Genomic DNA, 19,596 nt, shown 5'->3' on the forward strand with positions numbered 1-19,596 from the left:
TTCTCAAACTGTTGAATTTAAAGGGTTTTTGGGGGGAGAAATATATGAAAACTAGGCTGTAGCTGTTGACATAAAAAATTTTCACATTGACCCAAACAATAAGAAAATCTAATCTGTACTGTATATATTTATAAATTCCATTGAGTATACTTCTCATTTATACTTCTGCAAAAAAAAAAAAAAAAGAAAAACAAAAGGAAAATGGACATATTTCCAAAACTGCGATATAGATTCAATGGAATTCCAATTGAGATCCCAGCAGCATACTTCACGGACCTCGAGAAAATCCAAAAATTCATTTGGAACAAGAAGAGACCCAGAATAACAAAAGCAATTCTAGGTAACAGAGACATGCAGGGGGTATCACAATCCCCAACTTGAAACAATATTACAAAGCTACTGTGATCAAAACAGCATGATACTGGCAAAGAAACAGATCTGAGGACCAGTGGAACAGGTTAGAAGATGCAGAAACAACTCCAGACACACTCAGCCACCTCATTTTCGAGAAAGGAGCCAAACACCCTCACTGGAGAAAAGATAGCCTCTTTAATAAATAGTGCTGGAAAAATTGGGTTTCAACCTGCCAAAGATTAAAACTAGACCTATATATCTTGCCAAGCACTAAACTAAAATCGAAATGGATTAAAGATCTAAATATTAAAATAGAAACACTGAACCGGCTGGAAGAGAGTTTAGGAAGAACTCTTGAAGACATTGGTGTAGGAAAAGATTTTATGAACAAAATCTCAGTTGCCCGTGAACTAGCACAAAAAATCAACAAGTGGGATTTCTTCTTATTAAAAAGCTTCTGCACAGCAAGACAAACAACCAGCAGAATGAAGAGACAACCCACAATGTGGGAAAAAATCCTCACCTGCTTTTCCTCAGACAAAGGTCTACTATCTCGAATCGATAAAGAACTTAAAAAGATCAAACCTCCCAAATTGAAAGACCCAATCCAAAAATCGGCAACTGAAATGAATAGACATTTCTGAGGCAAAGAAGTAGAAATAGTAAATAAATACATGAAAAAATGTTCAACATCACTGGTCATTTGAGAGAGGCAAATGAAAACAATGCAGAGATTCCACCTCACTCCAGAAAGAATGGCTGCGAACATGAAATCAACCAATAACAAACACTGGTGGGGCTGCGGGAAAAGAGGGACGCTGCTCCACTGCTGGTGGGAGTGTAGACTGGTGCAACCACTGTGGAAATCAGTACGGAAATACCTCAAAGAACTAGGACTGGAAGTCCCATTTGGCCCCGCTATTCCACTGCTGCATAAAGATGAGATGGCTGAGTGTGGCTGGCATTGTTTCTGCATGTTCTAATCTGTCCCACTGGTCCTCAGGTGTGTCTCTTTGCCAGTACCATGCTGTGTTTATCACAGTAGCTTTGTAGTAGAGTTGCAGGGTGGGAATTGTGATACCCCCTGCCATGTCTCTGTTACCTAGAATTGCTTTTGCTATTCTGGGTCTCTTCTTGTTCCAAATGAATTTTTGGATTGTTTTCTCAAGGTCCATGAAGTATGCTGCTGGGATCTCAATTGGAATTGCATTAAATCTCTATAGCAGTTTTGGAAGTATGGCCATTTTCACTATATTAATCCTTCCTACCAGGAGCAGGGGATGTCTGTCCATTTTCTGATATCATCTTCAATCTCTCTTTTCAGAGTGCTATAGTTTTCAGAGAAGAAGTCTTTGATTTCTTTCGTTAGGATGATACCTAGGTATTTGTTTTTTGGATGCTATTGTGAAAGGAATTATTTGCCCTATTTCTCTTTCAGTGAGTCTGTCATTGGTGTAGAGGAAAGCTATTGATTTTGGTGTGTTGACCTTGTAACCAGCTACTTGACTGAATTTGGTTATTAAGTCTAGAAGACTTTTGGTGGAGTTCTTGGGGTCTTCTATATAGAGTATCATGTCATCTGCAAATAAGGACAATTTGACTTCTTCATTTCCTATCTTTATTCCTTTTATTTCTTTCTCTTGTCTAATTGCCATGGCTAATGTTTCCAGAACTATATTGAACAAGAGTGGTGATAGTGGACATCCTTGTCTTGTTCCTGATTTGAGTGTGAAGGCTTTCAGTTTTTGACCATTTAGTATGATATTGGCTGTTGGTTTTTCATAGATGGCTTCTATCAGTTTGAGGTAGAGACCATCTATTCCAATTTTTTGTAGGGTTTTTACCATAAATACATGTTGGATTTTGTCAAATGCTTTTTCTGCATCTATTGAGATGATCGTATGGTTTTTGTCCTTGGCTCTATTGATATAGTGTATTACATTAATTGATTTTCGTATATTGAACCATCCCTGCATCCCAGGGATGAATCCCACTTGATCAGGGTGTATGATCTTCTTGATGATCTTCTGCATTCTGTTTGCCAGTATCTTATTAAGGATTTTTGCATCTATGTTCATTAGTGAGATTGGCCTATAGTTCTCCTTTTCAGTTGGGTCTTTCTCTGCTTTGGGGATCAAGGTGATGCTTGCTTCCAGGAATGAATTTGGGAGTATTGCTTCCCTTTCAATTTCATTGAAGAGGTTAAACAGTAGTGGCAGCAGTTCCTCTCTAAATGTCTTGTAGAATTCAGCAGTGAAGCCATCAGGGCCTGGGCTTTTCTTAGTTGATAAGTTTTTAATTACGTTTTCAATTTCATTGGTTTATATTGGGTTGTTCAGAATTTTTAGGTCTTCTTCGTTCAACTTTGGTAATTCATCTGTATCTAGGAATCTGTCCATTTCTTCTGTGTTGCCCATCTTATTGGCATATACATTCTGGAAGTAGGTATTGATGATCATCTGGATTTCTGCTGGGTCTGTTGTAGTTTCACCCTTTTCATTCCTAATTGCATGGATTTGGGCCTTTTCTTTCCTTTTTCTGACAAGGTTGGCTAAAGGTTTGCCAATTTTGTTGATTCTTTCTAAGAACCAACTCTTGGCTTCATTGATTTTTTTGTATCGTTCTCTTAGTCTCCATTGCATTGATTTCTCCTCTGATCTTTATAATTTCCTCCCTTCTATGAGCTCTGGGGTTGTCCTGCTCTTCTTTTTCTAGAAGCTTGAGGTTCAGCATCAGGTTGTTTAATTGGGCTCGTTCTGTTTTCCTAATATGCATATTCACTGCTATGAATTTCCCTCGTAAGACTGCTTTTATTGTGTCCCATAGATTCCGATATGTTGTATTGTCATTGTCATTGAATTGAAGGAACTGTTTGACTTCTTCTTTAATTTCCTCTGTGACCCACTGGTTATTCAGAAGTGTGTTGTTCAATTTCCATGTGTTTATGAAATTTTTTGAGTTTCTTTTGCTATGGATCTCCAATTTCATCGCACTATGGTCTGACAATATACAGGGGATAATGTCAATTCCTTTGCACTTACTTAAACATGTTCTATGTGTGAGTATGTGATCTATTTTGGAAAATAACCCATGTGCAGCTGAGAAGAATGTGTATTCTGATTTTGTGGGGTAGAAGACTCTGTAAACATCTGTGAAGTTCATTTGTTCAAGAGTTCGATTGAATTCTAGTATTTCATTCCTTAGTTTTAGTCTAGTTGATCGATCTATTTGTGACAGTGGGGTGTTGAGGTCCCCCACTACAATTGTATTAGTGCATATATGCTTTTCATGTCCGTTAGTATTTGTTTTATATAGTTGGGCGCACTACTGTTTGGTGCATAGATATTTATGATTGTCATCTCTTCCTCTTGGATTCTTCCCTTTACAAGGATGTAGTGTCCTTCTTCGTCTCTCTTAATCAGTGTTGATTTGAAACCTACTTGATCTGCAAAGACGATAGCTACTCCTGCTTTTTTTCAGGTTCCCGTTGCATGGAGTATTATTTTCCACCATTAACTGTCAGTCTTTGAGTTCCATTTTGAATTAAATGTGTTTCTTGTATGCAGCATATTGTTGGATTTTGCTTCTTGACCCATTCTACCAGTCTATTTCTTTTGATTGGTGAATTGAGACCATTAACGTTGATGGTTATAACCGAAATGTATTGAGTTGTCATTGCCATGACTTTTTCTTTTTGTTGGGTTCTCCCCTTTTACATTTAATTTCTTGTCATGCCAGATGGGTTCATTCTGCTTTGCTTCCTGGGGTTGTGATCCTCAATGTCTGTTCCTAGGATATTGTGTAAAAGTCTTTGGAGTGCTGGTTTGGTATTCACGAAGTTCCTAAAGTGCTCTTTGTCATGAAAGGATCTTATTCCTCCATCAATTTTCAAAGATAGTTTTGCAGATTACATCAATCTGGGTTGGAGGCTGTTTTCTTTTAGGGCTTGGAATATGTCACTCCAAGCTCTTCTTGCCTTGATGGTTTGTGTTGAGAAGTCTGCTGTGATTCTGATGGGCTTTCCTTTGTATGTGATTTGTTTCTTTTCTCTGACTGCTTGGAGAACTTTGTTCTTCTGTTGAGTTTCTGGAATCTTAACAATTATATGCCTATGTGTAAATTTTTTTGATCAAGGCTATTTGGAGTCCTATATGCCTCAGTTATCTGTATGTCAAGCTCTTTTCCCCTCCTTGGGAAGTTTTCTGCCATTATTTCTGTGGAGAGTTTTTTTATGTCATCTCAACTCTCTCCTGTTTCTTCATTGACTCCAATCAGTCTGATGTTATTCTTCTTTGCATCATCTAGCAGCTGCTGGATTGATTTCTCATGTTCCCTTATAATTTTGAAGCAATTTTTCTTTTCCTGGTCACTAATTGCAATCTTATCTTCTATATCTAAAACTCTGTCCTCACATTGGCCCATTCTGCTGTTTAGACGTTCAATGGAGTTTTTCATCTTCTGGAAATCTATTTGCATCTGTTTAACAGATTCCATTTGTTTCTTATGTTGGGATTCTATCATGTTCCTGAGCTCCTCTCTACATTTATTAATCATGTCTTGCACTAGAGGCACAATTTCTCCTGTTAGCTGAGAAATTATTTGTGATTTCATTTTTTCCAGATCCCCTTTTGTTGCCAGTTCAGTGGGTCCAGGTGGTTGAGTAACAGAGTGTTCCATCTCATTTCCCTTTGGGGTTGCTGTAGATGATCTGGAAGTCTGGTGTTGAGACTTATTTACGTGTTTTCTCATTTCGACTGGGGGTGGCGGTGCTCTTGGTGCCTGCACAGATTACCTCCTCTGAGCTGGGAGAGGTGGGACAGGGGCCGTGAGCAGTGGTAGGGATGGTGGCCCAAAAGCCCTTTCCTCTGGGCTGGGAGCAGCAGGAGGGATGGTGGCCGAAAAGCAACTTCCTGTGGACCAGGAACAGTGGGAGGGTGGCTCACAACCCCTACCTCTGGGCCAGGAGAGGCGGGACTCAGTATCGTGGTCTGGTGGTCCGGTGTCCTCTGTGTCTTTGTAGTGTGGAAGCAGGTGACTGTACAGAGGAGTGTGGGGGGGTGTCCAGTGGATTGTTGACAGGGCGCGGGCTGATTCGGCGACTCGCGACCTCAGTAGGGCCTGCGCAGACCTGCCTCTCTGCAGCAGGCTGATTCGGCATGTTCCACGCAACTCTAGAAGAAGTCTTAAAATTAGGTACTAAACGTCTTCCAACACTGTTTTGGTTTTTGGGGGGTTTTTTAACTTTTCTATGTCCTTTGTACTCCTACATAACTTTTAAGTTTCAATATCCCATTCTTCTTTTATAGAAAGTATACACAGACCTGAATTTTTATATATACATTGTGTTTTCTAATCCTGCTAAATTCAAATACAAGTTCTAGGGGCTCCTAGAGATTTCTTAGTATTTTCTCAGTACATGATCATTTCATCTACATATAAAGATTTTACTTCTACCTTGCCAATCCTATCCTAATTGTGTCATTTTATTGCCAGACTATTTTGGTGGGGCCTAGGTTTCAAAGTTTAATGGACAGATAAAGAGTAAGCATATCTGCCCTTGTTCCCCACCTTAGGGAGAAAGCATTGTATCTTCTCCATTCATACAAGGTGTTCTCGCTGGAAGTATGGAGTACATGTCTTTAATCTGTTGAAAGGGTTCTGTTCTACTTCCAGTCTCCTGATAGCTTTTACCATGAACAGCTGTAGAATTTAGTCCAATACTTTTTCTACAACTACTGACAGGATCATATGGCTTTTTCCTTTCCTCTGTTTAAATGATAACTTTTGGGAGCGGATCTTCCAATGCTGAACCAACACTGCCATCCCTATAACAAAACCACTTTCTACATCCTGCCAGATCTGACTTCCAATAGTTTGTTTTGTTAAACAAATTTCTATCTATGCTCATACTTTTTTCTTCTATTATCTTTATTCAGTTTTAGGATTAGCACAATGTTGATTTCCTAAAATGAGGGGAGAAATGTTCCTTCTTTTTTCTGCTTTCATTGTTTGATATAATTTATCAGTTAAAATGTATATGAGCCTGCTGTTGTCATATAGGTAGGTTTTCAAGCTAGGAATATACTTTCTTTAATAGGTGCTATTCAAATTTTATATTTCCTCCAGAGTTAGTTTCATGAATTTGTCTTCCAAGGTACTTCTTAGAAGTTGTCAAATTTATGTCAAAAAAGATTTTTGTAATATGCTTTCTATATCTTTTTAATTCTGTAAAATCTGTAGTAACGTCTCCTAGATCTTGATACTGTAATTTTAAAAATGTATAATTGATATTGTGGAACAGGTAGAAAAGGTCTAAGGAGCAGGGGAAGTGGGAGGGGCAGAGGAAAGGAAAAAAGGGAAAAGAAAAAATATGAGAAGAGGAAAAAAATGGAAACAAAGTCTTTGCAAATAGGGAAGGGTGGAGGGGGTGAAGGGAGTGCAGGGGAAGGGGAAAAAATAAGAACCAACATACTCATGTAAACGTACAAGATCCCAATGATGAATGTAACGGTATTTTATACCTAAAGTGTACCAATAAACTTAATTGGGAAAAAAAGGCACAAGTTCCCATTGAGAAATGTAAATGTGTTTTATACCTAAAATGTAACAATAAAATAATTTAAGTAATTCTTTTTAAAAAGGCGCAAATCCATGAAATTAAGAACAAAACAGGTGAAGTCACAACAGCTCCAGCAGAAATCCAGAGGATCATCAATACCTACTTAGAGAATCTGTACTCTAATAAAATGAAAAACACAGAAGAAATGGACAGATTCCTAGACACATATGAATTGTCCAAGTTAAAGAACATATAAAAATTCTAAACACCCCAATTACAATCAGTGAAATTGAAAACATAATTAAAAATTTAGCAACAAAGAAAACCCCAGGTCCTGATGGCTTCATTGCTGAATTCTACAAGACATTTAAAGAAGAACTCTCACCATTACTCTTTAAATTCTTCAATGAAATTGAAAGGGAAGCAATACTTCCAAATTCATTCCTGGAAGCACGTATTACTTTGATTCCAAAACCAGGGAAAAACCCAACTCAAAAAGAGAACTATAAGCCAATCTCCTTAAAGAACATAGTCGCAAAAATCCTCAATAAGATACTGCCAAACAGAATACAGAGGATCATCAAGAAGATCATACACCCTGACCAAGTCAACTTTATCCCAGGGATGCAAAGATGGTTCAACATATGTAAATCAATAAATGTAATACACTATGTTAACAGAGCCAAGGACAAAAACCATATCATCATCTCAATAGATGCAGAAAAAACATTCAACAAAATCCAACAGCCATTCATGATAAAAACTCTACAGAAAATTGGAATAGAAGGTCTTTATCTCAACCTGATTAAGGCTATCTATGAAAAACCAACAGCCAACATCATACTAAATGGTCAAAAACTGAAAAGTTTCACACTAAAATCAGGAACAAGACAAGGATGCCCACTATCACCACTCCTGTTCAATATAGCTCTGGAAACATTAGCCACAGCAATTAGAAAAGAGAATAAAATAAAAGAATAAATATAGGAAAGGAAGAAGTTAAACTGTCATTATTTTCTTATGATATGATACTCTACACAGAAGACCCAAAAAACTCCACCAAAACACTTCTAGACTTAATTGACAGATTCAGTAGAGTAGCTGGATACAAGCTCAACACTCAAAAAACAATAGCCTTCTTGTACACAAATAACAGACTCACTGAGAGAGAAATTAGGGAAACAATTCCTTTTACAATAGCATCCAAAAAAATGAAATATCTAGGAATCAATCTAACAAAGGAAGCAAACGACCTCTACACTGAAAACTACAGCACTCTGAAAAAAGAGATGGAAAAGGATATAAGAAAATGGAAAGACATCCCCTGCTCCTGGGTAGGAAGAACCAATAAAGTGAAAATGGCTATACTTCCAAAACTACTATATAGATTGAATGCAATGCCAATTGAAATTCCAACAACGTACTTCACAGAACTAGAGAAAACAATCCAAAAATTCATTTGGAACCATAAAAGACCTAGAATAGCAAAAGCAATTCTAAGGAACAGAGACATGACAGGGGGTATCACAATCCCCAACTTGAAACTATAGTGCAAAGCCACTCTGATAAAAACAGCATGGTACTGGCAAAAGAACAGACCTGAAGATCAGTGGAATAGATTAGAACATGCAGAAATAACTCCAGACATACTCAGCCACCTCATCTTTGACAAAGGAGCCAAGCATCCTCACTGGAGGATAGATAGCCTATTTAATAAATGGTGTTGGGGAATCTGGATTTCAACCTGCCAAAGATTAAAACTAGACCCATACCTATCACCATGCACTAAAATAAGATCGAAAGAGATTAAAGATATAAATATTAAAACAGAAACACTAAACTTGCTGGAAGATTAGTTAAGTAGAACTCTTGAAAACATTGGCATAGGAAAAGACTCTATGAACAAAACCTCAGTAGCACAGGAACTAGCACAAAGAATCAACAACTGGGATCTCATCTTAGGAAAAAGCTTCTGCACTGCAAAAGAAACCACCAACAGGGCTAACAGACAACCTACAATGTGGGGAAAAAAATTTTAGCAGCTCTACCTCAGACAAAGGACTACTATCTAGAATATATAAAGAACTTTAAAAAATCAGACCTCCCAAATTTAAAGACCCAATTCAAAAATGGGCATCTGAAATGAACAGACATTTCTCAGACAAAGAAGTAATAGCAGCAAATAAACATATGAAAAATTGTTCAACATCACTGGTCATTCGAGAGATGCAGATGAAAACAATACTGAGATTCCACCTCACCACAGAAAGAATGGCTGCTATCAAGAAATCAAACAATAACAAATGGTGGTGGGGTTGTGTGGAGAAAGGAACCTTTCTCCATTGTTGGTGGGAGTGCAGACTGGTGCAACCACTGTGGAAATCAGTATGGAGATACCTCAAAGAACTAGGAGTAGAGGTCCCATTTGACCCAGCTAATCCTCTGCTGGGTATCTTACCAAAAAAATTAAAACCATCATACCACAGCAACATATATGAATCCATGTTTATAGCAGCACAGTTTGTAATAGCTAAAACTTGGAAATAGCTCAAGTGCCCATCAACTGGAAATTGGATAAAGAAAATGAGGGGTTTTTTTATAACATGGAGTACTACTCAGCCATAAAGAATGAGAAACTAGAGACATTTATAGCTAAATGGATGCAAATTGAGGCGATAATCTTAAGTGAAATAAATAGGACACACATGTGTAAATACCGAATAGTTTCTCTAGTGTGAGAAACTGAAAGTGTAAATGAGGTTTAAAATGATTAAGATGAATAATCGATAATTTGAAATAGGAAAAAAGGTCCAAAGAAGTAGGGGTGAAGGGAGGGGAATGCGAAAGTAAAGGGAAAGGAAAATTATGAGAAAAGAAAAAAAGTGGAAATGATGTCTATGTAAATAGGGCAGGGTGGAAGGGGTGAAGGCTGCACACGTAATGGGGAAAAAATAAGAATCAAGATTCATCATGTACAGGTACAAACACCCAATGATAAATGTAAACATATTGTATACCTAAAATGTACCAATAAAAGAACTTAAGAAAAAAATGATTAAAATTAATAATTGATAATGTGAAATAGGAAGAAAAGGTGCAAATGGGTAGGGGAATTGGCTTGGGTAGGGAACATGAAGGAAAGGAAAGGAAAAATTATGAGAAGAGGAAAAAGTGGAAACAAAGTCTTTGCAAATAGGGAAGGGTGGAGGGGGTGAAGGGAGGGCAGGGAATAGGGAAAAAATAAGAACCAAGATGCATCATGTAAATGTACAAGTTCCCAATGTAAAATGTAAATGTACTGTATACCTAAAATGTTCCAATAAAAGAATTTAAGGAAAAAAAAAAGAAATCCCTCAAAAAGGCCAAGAAGATTAGAAATTAGTAATGATGATGAAAGAGAGAAAGAAATTAACATGAGCTTTTTCTGGGGAAGATAACTTCATTTATGGGTTTAGCTTATAGTAACAGTGGGGCTTCCAAAGGTTGACGATATAGCTGGAATGATGTGATGGCTAAAGACACAGATTTGGAAGTAGTCAACATTGAAGACATGAGGTAAGCCATGGACCTGAATGAACTCAACAAGGGAAAGTGTAGAAAGCAAGGGAGCTGGGGGAGTTCCGTGAAAGGCTGAAAGGTGGTGTTCTACTCCAGGCCATACAAGGGACATTTGGATGGCCTCTCTAGACTCACTGTCTAATGCTCTGCCCACTGAAACTGGTCATCAGTCTCCGTAGGTATAGAAAGACAGTCAAAAAGGAAACGGGGAAATTTTGGATTTTATGTTTCTTCTTTTGTTAGTTTAATTCTTCTCTGTTCTAGATTTTTGCTCTTATTTTTAAGCTTTTTTAAAAATGAAGTTTCCACTATGTGGACCAAGGTATAGAAATCTGAGTCCATGGCTTCATGGTATGAGTTACAAGATTTATATCAGTGTGTACTAGAACATGACTTCTGCCATGAGTCCTCAAAAAGAAGAAGAAGAGGAGAAGGAAGAAGAACTGAAATGTTGATAAAAGGTAGAGTTAGGTGACAGGGAAAGAAATGAAGACAGCAGAAGGTAAAAAATGGAACAGAAGCTAATGCAGTGTTGAAAGATTTTCACAGAACAGGTGCTGAGTAGTATTAACCAAAGTTCAAGGTGGGTGGAGACTAGAGAGAGGCCATTAGCTCTATTCAGAGATCACCACTAACCTTTTGGTATTCAGTGTAGTGTGGTAACCGGAACTAGAATGCAGGTAGTGAGACCAACCAAAGGAACAATATTTTTTGTTAGCAATATAACCATTCAGGATTATATCTATTTTGGAGAAAAATAAGCTGTTGTAATATGAGACTTGCTGCCAAAATCCAATCTTAGCCAAAGTGTTAAGTAGGGAAGAAAGAATATCCTGAAATAATTGTACTCAATACAATAGTTTGCCCCTTATCCATGGTTTCAATTACTTGAGATCAACTATGGTCTGAAAATATTAAGTGGAAAATTCCAGAAACAAATGATTCATAAATTTTCAAATGTGATTAGCGTGACAAAATCTTGTACCTTTCCACTTTATTCTGACCAGGATGTGAAGCATCCCTTTTTTCCAGTGTATCCATTCTATATACACTATCCACGCAGTAAGGACTTAGTAGGCATCTGAGTTTTCAGGTCAAATGTCATATCACAGTATTTGTGTTCAAATAACTTTTATGTAGTAGCCTAGTGATGTATCACAATGCCTACATAATTCACTTCATCTCATCAGGTAGCCACTGTATTATCTCACATCATCACAAAAAGAAGGGTGAATATGGTATATAAGATATTTTTAGAGAAAGTGAAAGAGATCACTTTCACATAAACTTTAATTATATATTGTCATAATTGGGCTACTTTATTATTAGTTATTGCTGTTGATTTCTTACTATGCTTAAGTTATAAACTAAGCTTTATTACATGTAAGTATAGAAAAAAACGTAGTATAATATAGGGTTCAGTACTATCTACAGTTCCAGGCATTTACTAGAGATCTTATAGCATATCCGCCATAGATAAAGAGGGAGTTGCTATATATCTAACTTCATACTACATAAATATAAAAAGTAGTCACTCACTGGGTTGGATGGGGGGGATCCAAAATAAAAGACATGGGGCACAACCTATATTTACACACAGTGATACAGATAAATCTGAAAGCAAAATTTAAAGGAAGAAATCAGCCACTAAGGAAATCAGACCTAAAAGAGGATATTTTATATGTATGCATGCATGTATGCATGCATGTACTATACATAAGTGTACTTATATACAATTCAAAACCAGGCCAAATGAATGCATGCTATTAAAAGTCCAGTAATGATCAATTCTCAGCCTTTTGCCTGAGATCAAGTGTAAAACTCCAGTAATGGTTGCCCTGAGGAATTCTGATGAGTGGAAGGAAGCCCAACAGTGTCTTCAGCACTGCTGATCAAGTACTATTTATTGATATAAGTCCTAGTTACATAGGTAGTTCACTTTGTGACAATTCATCAAGCTGCACACTTATGATGTATGTACTTTTCCATGTGCGTATTTCAAAAAAAAACCTTTAAAAACAAACAAACAAACATGGAACTGTAAGAAGTTCTCTGGCCGTCAGTTGTAAATAGAACTTCTCATAGGTGAGAAAGGTCAGGAGGCCTGCATAGTCTTCTCTTTACTGAGGTGTTGAGATCAGTGGTACATGAAAGGTAATCCATATTTCATGTATTATATTTAAAAAGAAGCCACTGCCAAGATGCCTGGCTTCTCAGATAATGTTTACACTTATCTAAAGTCTTGGATTTCTAACAAATATCTTTTTTTGTTTGTTTGTTTTTTGCTTTTTGGTTTTTTTGGTACCGGGGATCAAACTCGGGTCCTTGTGCTTGCACAGCAAGCAGCAAAACCACTGAGCTAAATCCCCAGCCCTCTAACAAATATCAATTGTTAATTTTTATATGTTTGTTGAACCAACCTAAGGGTTAAGTCAGAGAAAATACCTAGTTTTCTAATCTATACAAGTTGTGTAACTTGAGTTGAAACCAGAATTTAAAGTAAGGCAAGGAGAAACACTGCTTCGCTTGTGCTCAGGTTTTAAAGCTCTCCAACTTCATTATTTCCCCAACTAGACCATTTTAGAAAACATTCTAACTTTTTCACCTGCTTCAAGCATAATGTGGACAAAAGTTTTCACCACATTTGAACCCAAGTAATACCTGATTACTCCAATGAGTAATCCTGACAAGTATACATCTTGTCCTTTACATATAATTACTTATATGACCACATATCAATCAATCCAATTTTACTAATTTAAAAGTTATTCAAGTCAGCTGATTTCTATGCTTGCAGACTATTCAAGGGTGATTATTCATAATGCTTTCTGTGCTTTGGAAGACGTCCCCACTTCTTAAAAACATTCATAACATGCAGCTAAGTATATAAGTTTCTTCCAGTTCTCCAAGCTCTGAAATCTTTTATGCCCAAAGCATAAAAATGAACATGATGGTTTTGTTCCCTATTCCTTCCACAAATGGCTGGCTGATGCTTATTACATTATGGCTATCTCAAAGCCTCTTTAGAGAATCTGAAATATACTAAGTAATTCTGTGGTTACCTATCAAAGGAAGCAAATCAGCACCATCATCCTGGAGTACCCAAAGTACAAAATGGTGCTTGCGATGTCTGTGATTTGAAGTTTGGTGAAGAAGTAGTGAACTGTATACATAAGAAGATAAGCAGCTGTCAAACCACTGGTTAAAAGGCTCTCCACTACCCATAATAACCCTGCAAAAAGAGGTAGAAGAAATGACTTTTCAGGTAAAATTCTATCAATGAGTTAACAATTCTTGCAATGACAGAAAACACAAGATAAACTCCACACAATTATAGAAAGGAAGTTAAAAAGGAAGTTTATAAGAAATTTAATAAAATAGACAATCTGTGTGCTGCTTGAGGTGCCCTGACAATTGTAAACTCTTTGTATCCAGGGGTACCACATGTCCCCTCTGGAATCGGATTTCTAATATGTGTATGCTATCATCATACTGCTACAGCTCTGGAAAGCATTCAGTGCGGCTCCCATGTACTAGCTAGAGTTTGCTGTGCCTACTGATGCCTCAGGCCCAGTATTTTAAAAAAAGATTAATAAGGAAATTAAAGATAGGCCGTGTGGTTAATGGAATTTGCTTTCATTGGCTAAATTCAAGACCCATGGAAAGCATGGCTGAGGTCACTACTCAATGAAGGGTTGAGGGAATGTTGTTTTGGAATGTTTTCTTTTTGAGCTACAGACATAAGGGTAAACCATGACCCATGGAATCTTACTAAAGATAAGGTTACTGTAAAGACACTGTAGCTGAGGGTTCCAGGGACAGACACTGCAAAAGAATTCACATAGCAAGTCCAAGACTGCCATCTGTAGTAGGACCTGTTTGTAAGATGGGCCTTTGGCTTGCATCTGGGAATTTGGCATTTAATCATTCCCTGACTGCTAAGATTGTTTTGCTATATCTCTACTTTACAGTGTGATTTATGATGAACACTCGCTTTCCCTTTAGGAATATGAAATTATTGTACTTGATAGGCAGAGGGTATTTATTGTGACTAGCTCCCAATAAAAACTCTGGATGCTGAGTCTTAAATGGGCAGAAACATGGCACATTTGTTACTGCATTTTTTCACTGCTGGAGGAAGGAGGATACTGAGTGCCCTCCCTCATGGGAGGGAGACAGCATGGGAAGATTGTCTCAATTTCTCCAGGCTCCAACTCTGTCTTTTTCTCTTGCCAGCCTTGTTGTGTATCCTTTCTCTGTAATACACCATAGCCAAGTGTACACTGATGCACTTAGTCCCACTAGTGAATTACCAACGTTTGGGGACACCCAAATATTCTCTAAGAAATAGAAACATACTCATTATATGCATATTGATGAATGTTTCATTAATGATTGTTGCAGACTCTGTATGATAAAATTCTCTGTAGAATTCACAAGCAGCTAAATATAATGTATACATAATTATGTATTTTATCCTTATATCTATAGCTCAAAAGGAAATGCTGAGAAACAACCTCTGTATCAGAATCATTCCGTCAACTCTTCATTGTCACCTTTAAAGAGTTATATTTAACGACCAAAATAAGATGAATTGAGGATACCTAAGAGAACAATGTACTACACTACCACTTCAGTCATCTGAAATCATGTCAGGGAGAAAATAATGTGGGTGGAGCAAAACAACTATTTATGGGAATGAATGAGAGGAAGAGGAAAGGCCTGGAGCAGCAATCTCAATCCTACAAAATAAAATCCTGGACTAAAGTGCACAGAAAATTTTAATTGTTATAAAGCAAACATCACGGAACAAGACTGCTCCTATGTCTAAATATAAAATCAGGGCCCTATATTTTTCTATGTTGACTGAATACAACAATTATAGTAACCAGCCAGAGAGAAATCACTTCATGTAAGTTTCTCGTCAAAATGCCATTAACTTGATAGCTACATCAGAGTCAAAATGTGTCATTAGTGCACGCCCTACCGAGGTCCTGAGTCAAGTGGAAGACACCAAATCACCCTGTTGCAGACAGGCAGACACCTGGTTCCACACGACAAAGACGCAGAGGACAACAGACCACCAGACCAAGGTACTGAGTCCCGCTGTTCCCGGCCCGGAGGTAGGGGCTTCTGAGCCATCGTCCCAATGCTCCTGGTCCAGAGGACGGGGCCTCCCGGTCACCATCCCTCCCGCTGCTCCCAGCCCAGAAAAAGGGCTTCTGGGCCACCTTCTGCCCGCTGCTCCTGGCCCAGAGGAAGGGGCTACCGGGCCACCATCCCTCCCACACCACCCGGGCCAGAGGGAGGGGCTTCTGAGCCACCATCCTACTGCTCCTGGTCCAGAGGAAGGGGCTTCCCGGCCACCATCCCTCCGGCTGCTCCCAGCCCACAGGAAAGGGCTTTTGGGTCACCACCCCTACCGCTGCTCGCGGCCCCTGGACCACCTCGCCCAGCTCAGAGGAGGTAATCTGTGCAGGCGCTAACAGTACCCCACCCCAGTCGAAATGAGAAAACAGGTAAATAAGTCTCAAAACCAGACTTCCAGATCACCTACAGCAACCCCAAAGGGAAATGAGATGGAACACTCTGATACTCAACCACCTGGACCCACTGAACTGGCAACAAAAGAGGATCTGGAAAAAATGAAATCACAAATAATTTCTCAGATAACAGGAGAAATTGTGTCCCTAGTGCAAGACATGATTAATAAATCTAGAGAGGAGCTCAGGAACATGATGGAATCCCAATATAGGAAACAAATGGAATCCATAAAACAGATGCAAATAGATTGCCAGGACATGAAAAACTCCATTGAAAGTCTACACAGCAGAATGAGCCAATGTGAGGACAGAATTTCAGATATACAAGATAAGATTGCAATTAGTGACCAGGAAAAGAAAAATTGCTTCAAAATTACAAAGGAACATGAGAAATTAATCCAGAAGCTCCTAGATGATGCAAAGAAGAATAACATAAGACTGATTGGGCTCAATGAAGAAACAGGAGAGAGTGGAGATGACATAAAAAATCTCTCCACAGAAATAATGGCAGAAAACTTCCCAAGCAGGGGGAAAGAGCTTGACATACAGATAACTGAGGCATATAGGACTCCAAATAGCCTTGATCAAAAAAACTCTACACATAGACATATAATTGTTAAGATTCCAGAAACACAACAGAAGAACAAAGTTCTCCAAGCAGTCAGAGAAAAGAAACAAATCACATGCAAAGGAAAGCCCATCAGAATCACAGCAGACTTCTCAACACAAACCATCAAGGCAAGAAGAGCTTGGAGTGACATATTCCAAGCCATAAGAGAAAACAGCCTCCAAACCACATTGACGTACCCTGCAAAACTATCTTTCAAAATTGATGGAGGAATAAGATACTTTCATGACAAAGAGCAGCTTAGGAACTTCGTGAATACCAAACCAGCACTCCAAAGAATTTTACACAATAGCCTAGGAACAGACATTGAGGATCACAACCCCAGGAAGCAAAGCACAATGAACCCATCTGGCATGACAAGAAATTAAATGTAAAGAGGGAGAATCCAACAAAAAGAAAAAGTCATGGCAATGACAACTCAATACATTTCAGTTATAACCATCAATGTTAATGGTCTCAATTCACCAATCAAAAGAAATAGACAGGCAGAATAGGTCAAGAAGCAAAATCGAACAATATGCTACATACAAGAAACACACTTAATTCAAAAGGAAATTCATAGACTGAAAGTTAAAGGGTGGAAAACAATACTCCATGTGACAGGAACCTGAAAAAAAGCAAGAGTAGCTATCCTCTTTGCAGATCAAGTAGGTTTCAAACCAACACTGATTAAGAGAGACGAAGAAGGACACTACATCCTTGTAAAGGGAAGAATCCAAGAGGAAGAGATGACAATCATAAATATCTATGCACCAAACACTAGTGCACCCAACTATATAAAACAAATACTAAAGGACATGAAAAGTCATATATGCACTAATACAATTGTAGTGGGGGAACTCAACACCCCACTGTCACAAATAGATCGATCAACTAGACTAAAACTAAGTAATGAAATACTACAACTCAATCCAACTCTTGAACAAAGGAACTTAACAGATGTTTACAGAGTCTTCCACCCCACAAAATCAGAATACACATTCTTCTCAGCTGCACATGGGTCATTCTCCAAAATACACCACATACTCACACATAGAACATGTTTAAGTAATTGCAAAGGAATTGAAGTTATCCCCTGTACATTACCAGACAATAGTGCGATGAAATTGGAGATCCATAGCAAAAGAAACTCAAAAAATTTCATAAACACATGGAAATTGAACAACACACTTCTGAATAACCAGTGGGTCACAGAGGAAATTAAAGAAGAAGTCAAACAGTTCCTTCAATTCAATGACAATGACAATACAACATATCGGAATCTATGGGACACAATGAAAGCAGTCTTACGAGGGAAATTCATAGCAGTGAATATGCACATTAGGAAAACAGAACGAGCCCAATTAAACAACCTGATGCTGAACCTCAGGCTTCTAGAAAAAGAAGAGCAGGACAACCCCAGAGCTCATAGAAGGGAGGAAATTATAAAGATCAGAGGAGAAATCAATGCAATGGAGACTAAGAGAACGATACAAAAAAATCAATGAAGCCAAGAGTTGATTCTTAGAAAGAATCAACAAAATTCACAAACCTTTAGCCAACCTTGTCAGAAAAAGGAAAGAAAAGGCCCAAATCCATGCAATTAGGAATGAAAAGGGTGAAATGACAACAGGCCCAGCAGAAATCCAGAGGATAATCAATACCTACTTCCAGAACCTATATGCCAATAAGATGGAAAACACAGAAGAAATGGACAGATTCCTAGATACACATGAATTACCAAAGTTGAATGAAGAAGACCTAAAAATTCTGAACAACCCAATATCAACCAATGAAATTGAAAATGTAATTAAAAACTTATCAACTAAGAAAAGCCCGGGCCCTGATGGCTTCAACACTGAATTCTACAAGACATTTAGAGAGGAAATGCTGCCACTACTGTTTAAACTCTTCAATGAAATTGAAAGGGAAGCAATACTCCCAAATTCATTCCTGGAAGCAAGCATCACCTTGATCACCAAAGCAGAGAAAGACCCAACTGAAAAAGAGAATAATAGACCAATCTCACTAATGAACACAGATGCAAAAATCCTTCCTAAGATAATGGCAAACAGAATGCAGAAGATCATCAAGAAGATCATACACCCTGATCAAGTGGGATTCATCCCAGGGATGCAGGGATGGTTCAATATATGCAAATCAATCAATGTAATACACTATATCAATAGAGCCAAGGACAAAAACCATATGATTATCTCCATAGATGCAGAAAAAGCATTTGACAAAATCCAACATGCATTTATGATAAAAACTCTACAGAAAATTGGCATAGATGGTCTCTACCTCAAACTGATAGAAGCCATCTATGAAAAACCAACAGCCAATATCATACTAAATGGTCAAAAACTGAAAGCCTTCACACTCAAATCAGGAACAAGACAAGGATGTCCACTATCACCACTCTTGTTCAATATAGTTCTGGAAACATTAGCCATGGCAATTAGACAAGAGAAAGAAATAAAAGGAATAAAGATAGGAAATGAAGAAGTCAAATTGTCCTTATTTGCAGATGACATGATACTCTATATAGAAGACCCCAAGAACTCCACCAAAAGTCTTCTAGACTTAATAACCAAATTCAGTCAAGTAGCTGGTTACAAGGTCAACACACAAAAATCAATAGCTTTCCTCTACACCAATGACAGACTCACTGAGAGAGAAATAGGGCAAATAATTCCTTTCACAATAACATCCAAAAAACTGAAATACTTAGGAATCATCCTAACGAAAGAAATCAAAGACCTCTTCTCTGAAAACTATGGCACTCTGAAAAGAGAGATTGAAGATGATATCAGAAAATAGACAGACATCCCCTGCTCCTGGGTAGGAAGGACTAATATAGTGAAAATGGCCATACTTCCAAAACTGCTATATAGATTTAATGCAATTCCAATTGAGATCCCAGCAGCATACTTCACAGACCTCGAGAAAACAATCCAAAAATTCATTTGGAA

At 37.9% G+C, this 19,596-nt stretch overlaps 1 pseudogene across 1 annotated transcript in view; it reads right to left on the reverse strand.

Annotated features, from left to right (window-relative positions):
- Window positions 1-2,385: 2,385 nt before the first annotated feature.
- LOC101698704 (transmembrane 9 superfamily member 2-like) overlaps window positions 2,386-19,596 on the reverse strand; it is a 73,699-nt pseudogene continuing 56,488 nt past the window's right edge. Inside the window, exon 10 of the transcript XR_015447658.1 lies at window positions 2,386-13,752. The product of XR_015447658.1 is annotated as a transmembrane 9 superfamily member 2-like (transcript). The remainder of the gene's footprint in view (window positions 13,753-19,596) is intronic.

The sequence above is a fragment of the Heterocephalus glaber genome, unplaced genomic scaffold (assembly GCF_053883595.1).
Source record: "Heterocephalus glaber isolate CG9 unplaced genomic scaffold, H.glaber_assembly_v1.0 deba00001764, whole genome shotgun sequence".
Lineage (NCBI taxonomy): Eukaryota > Metazoa > Chordata > Mammalia > Rodentia > Bathyergidae > Heterocephalus > Heterocephalus glaber.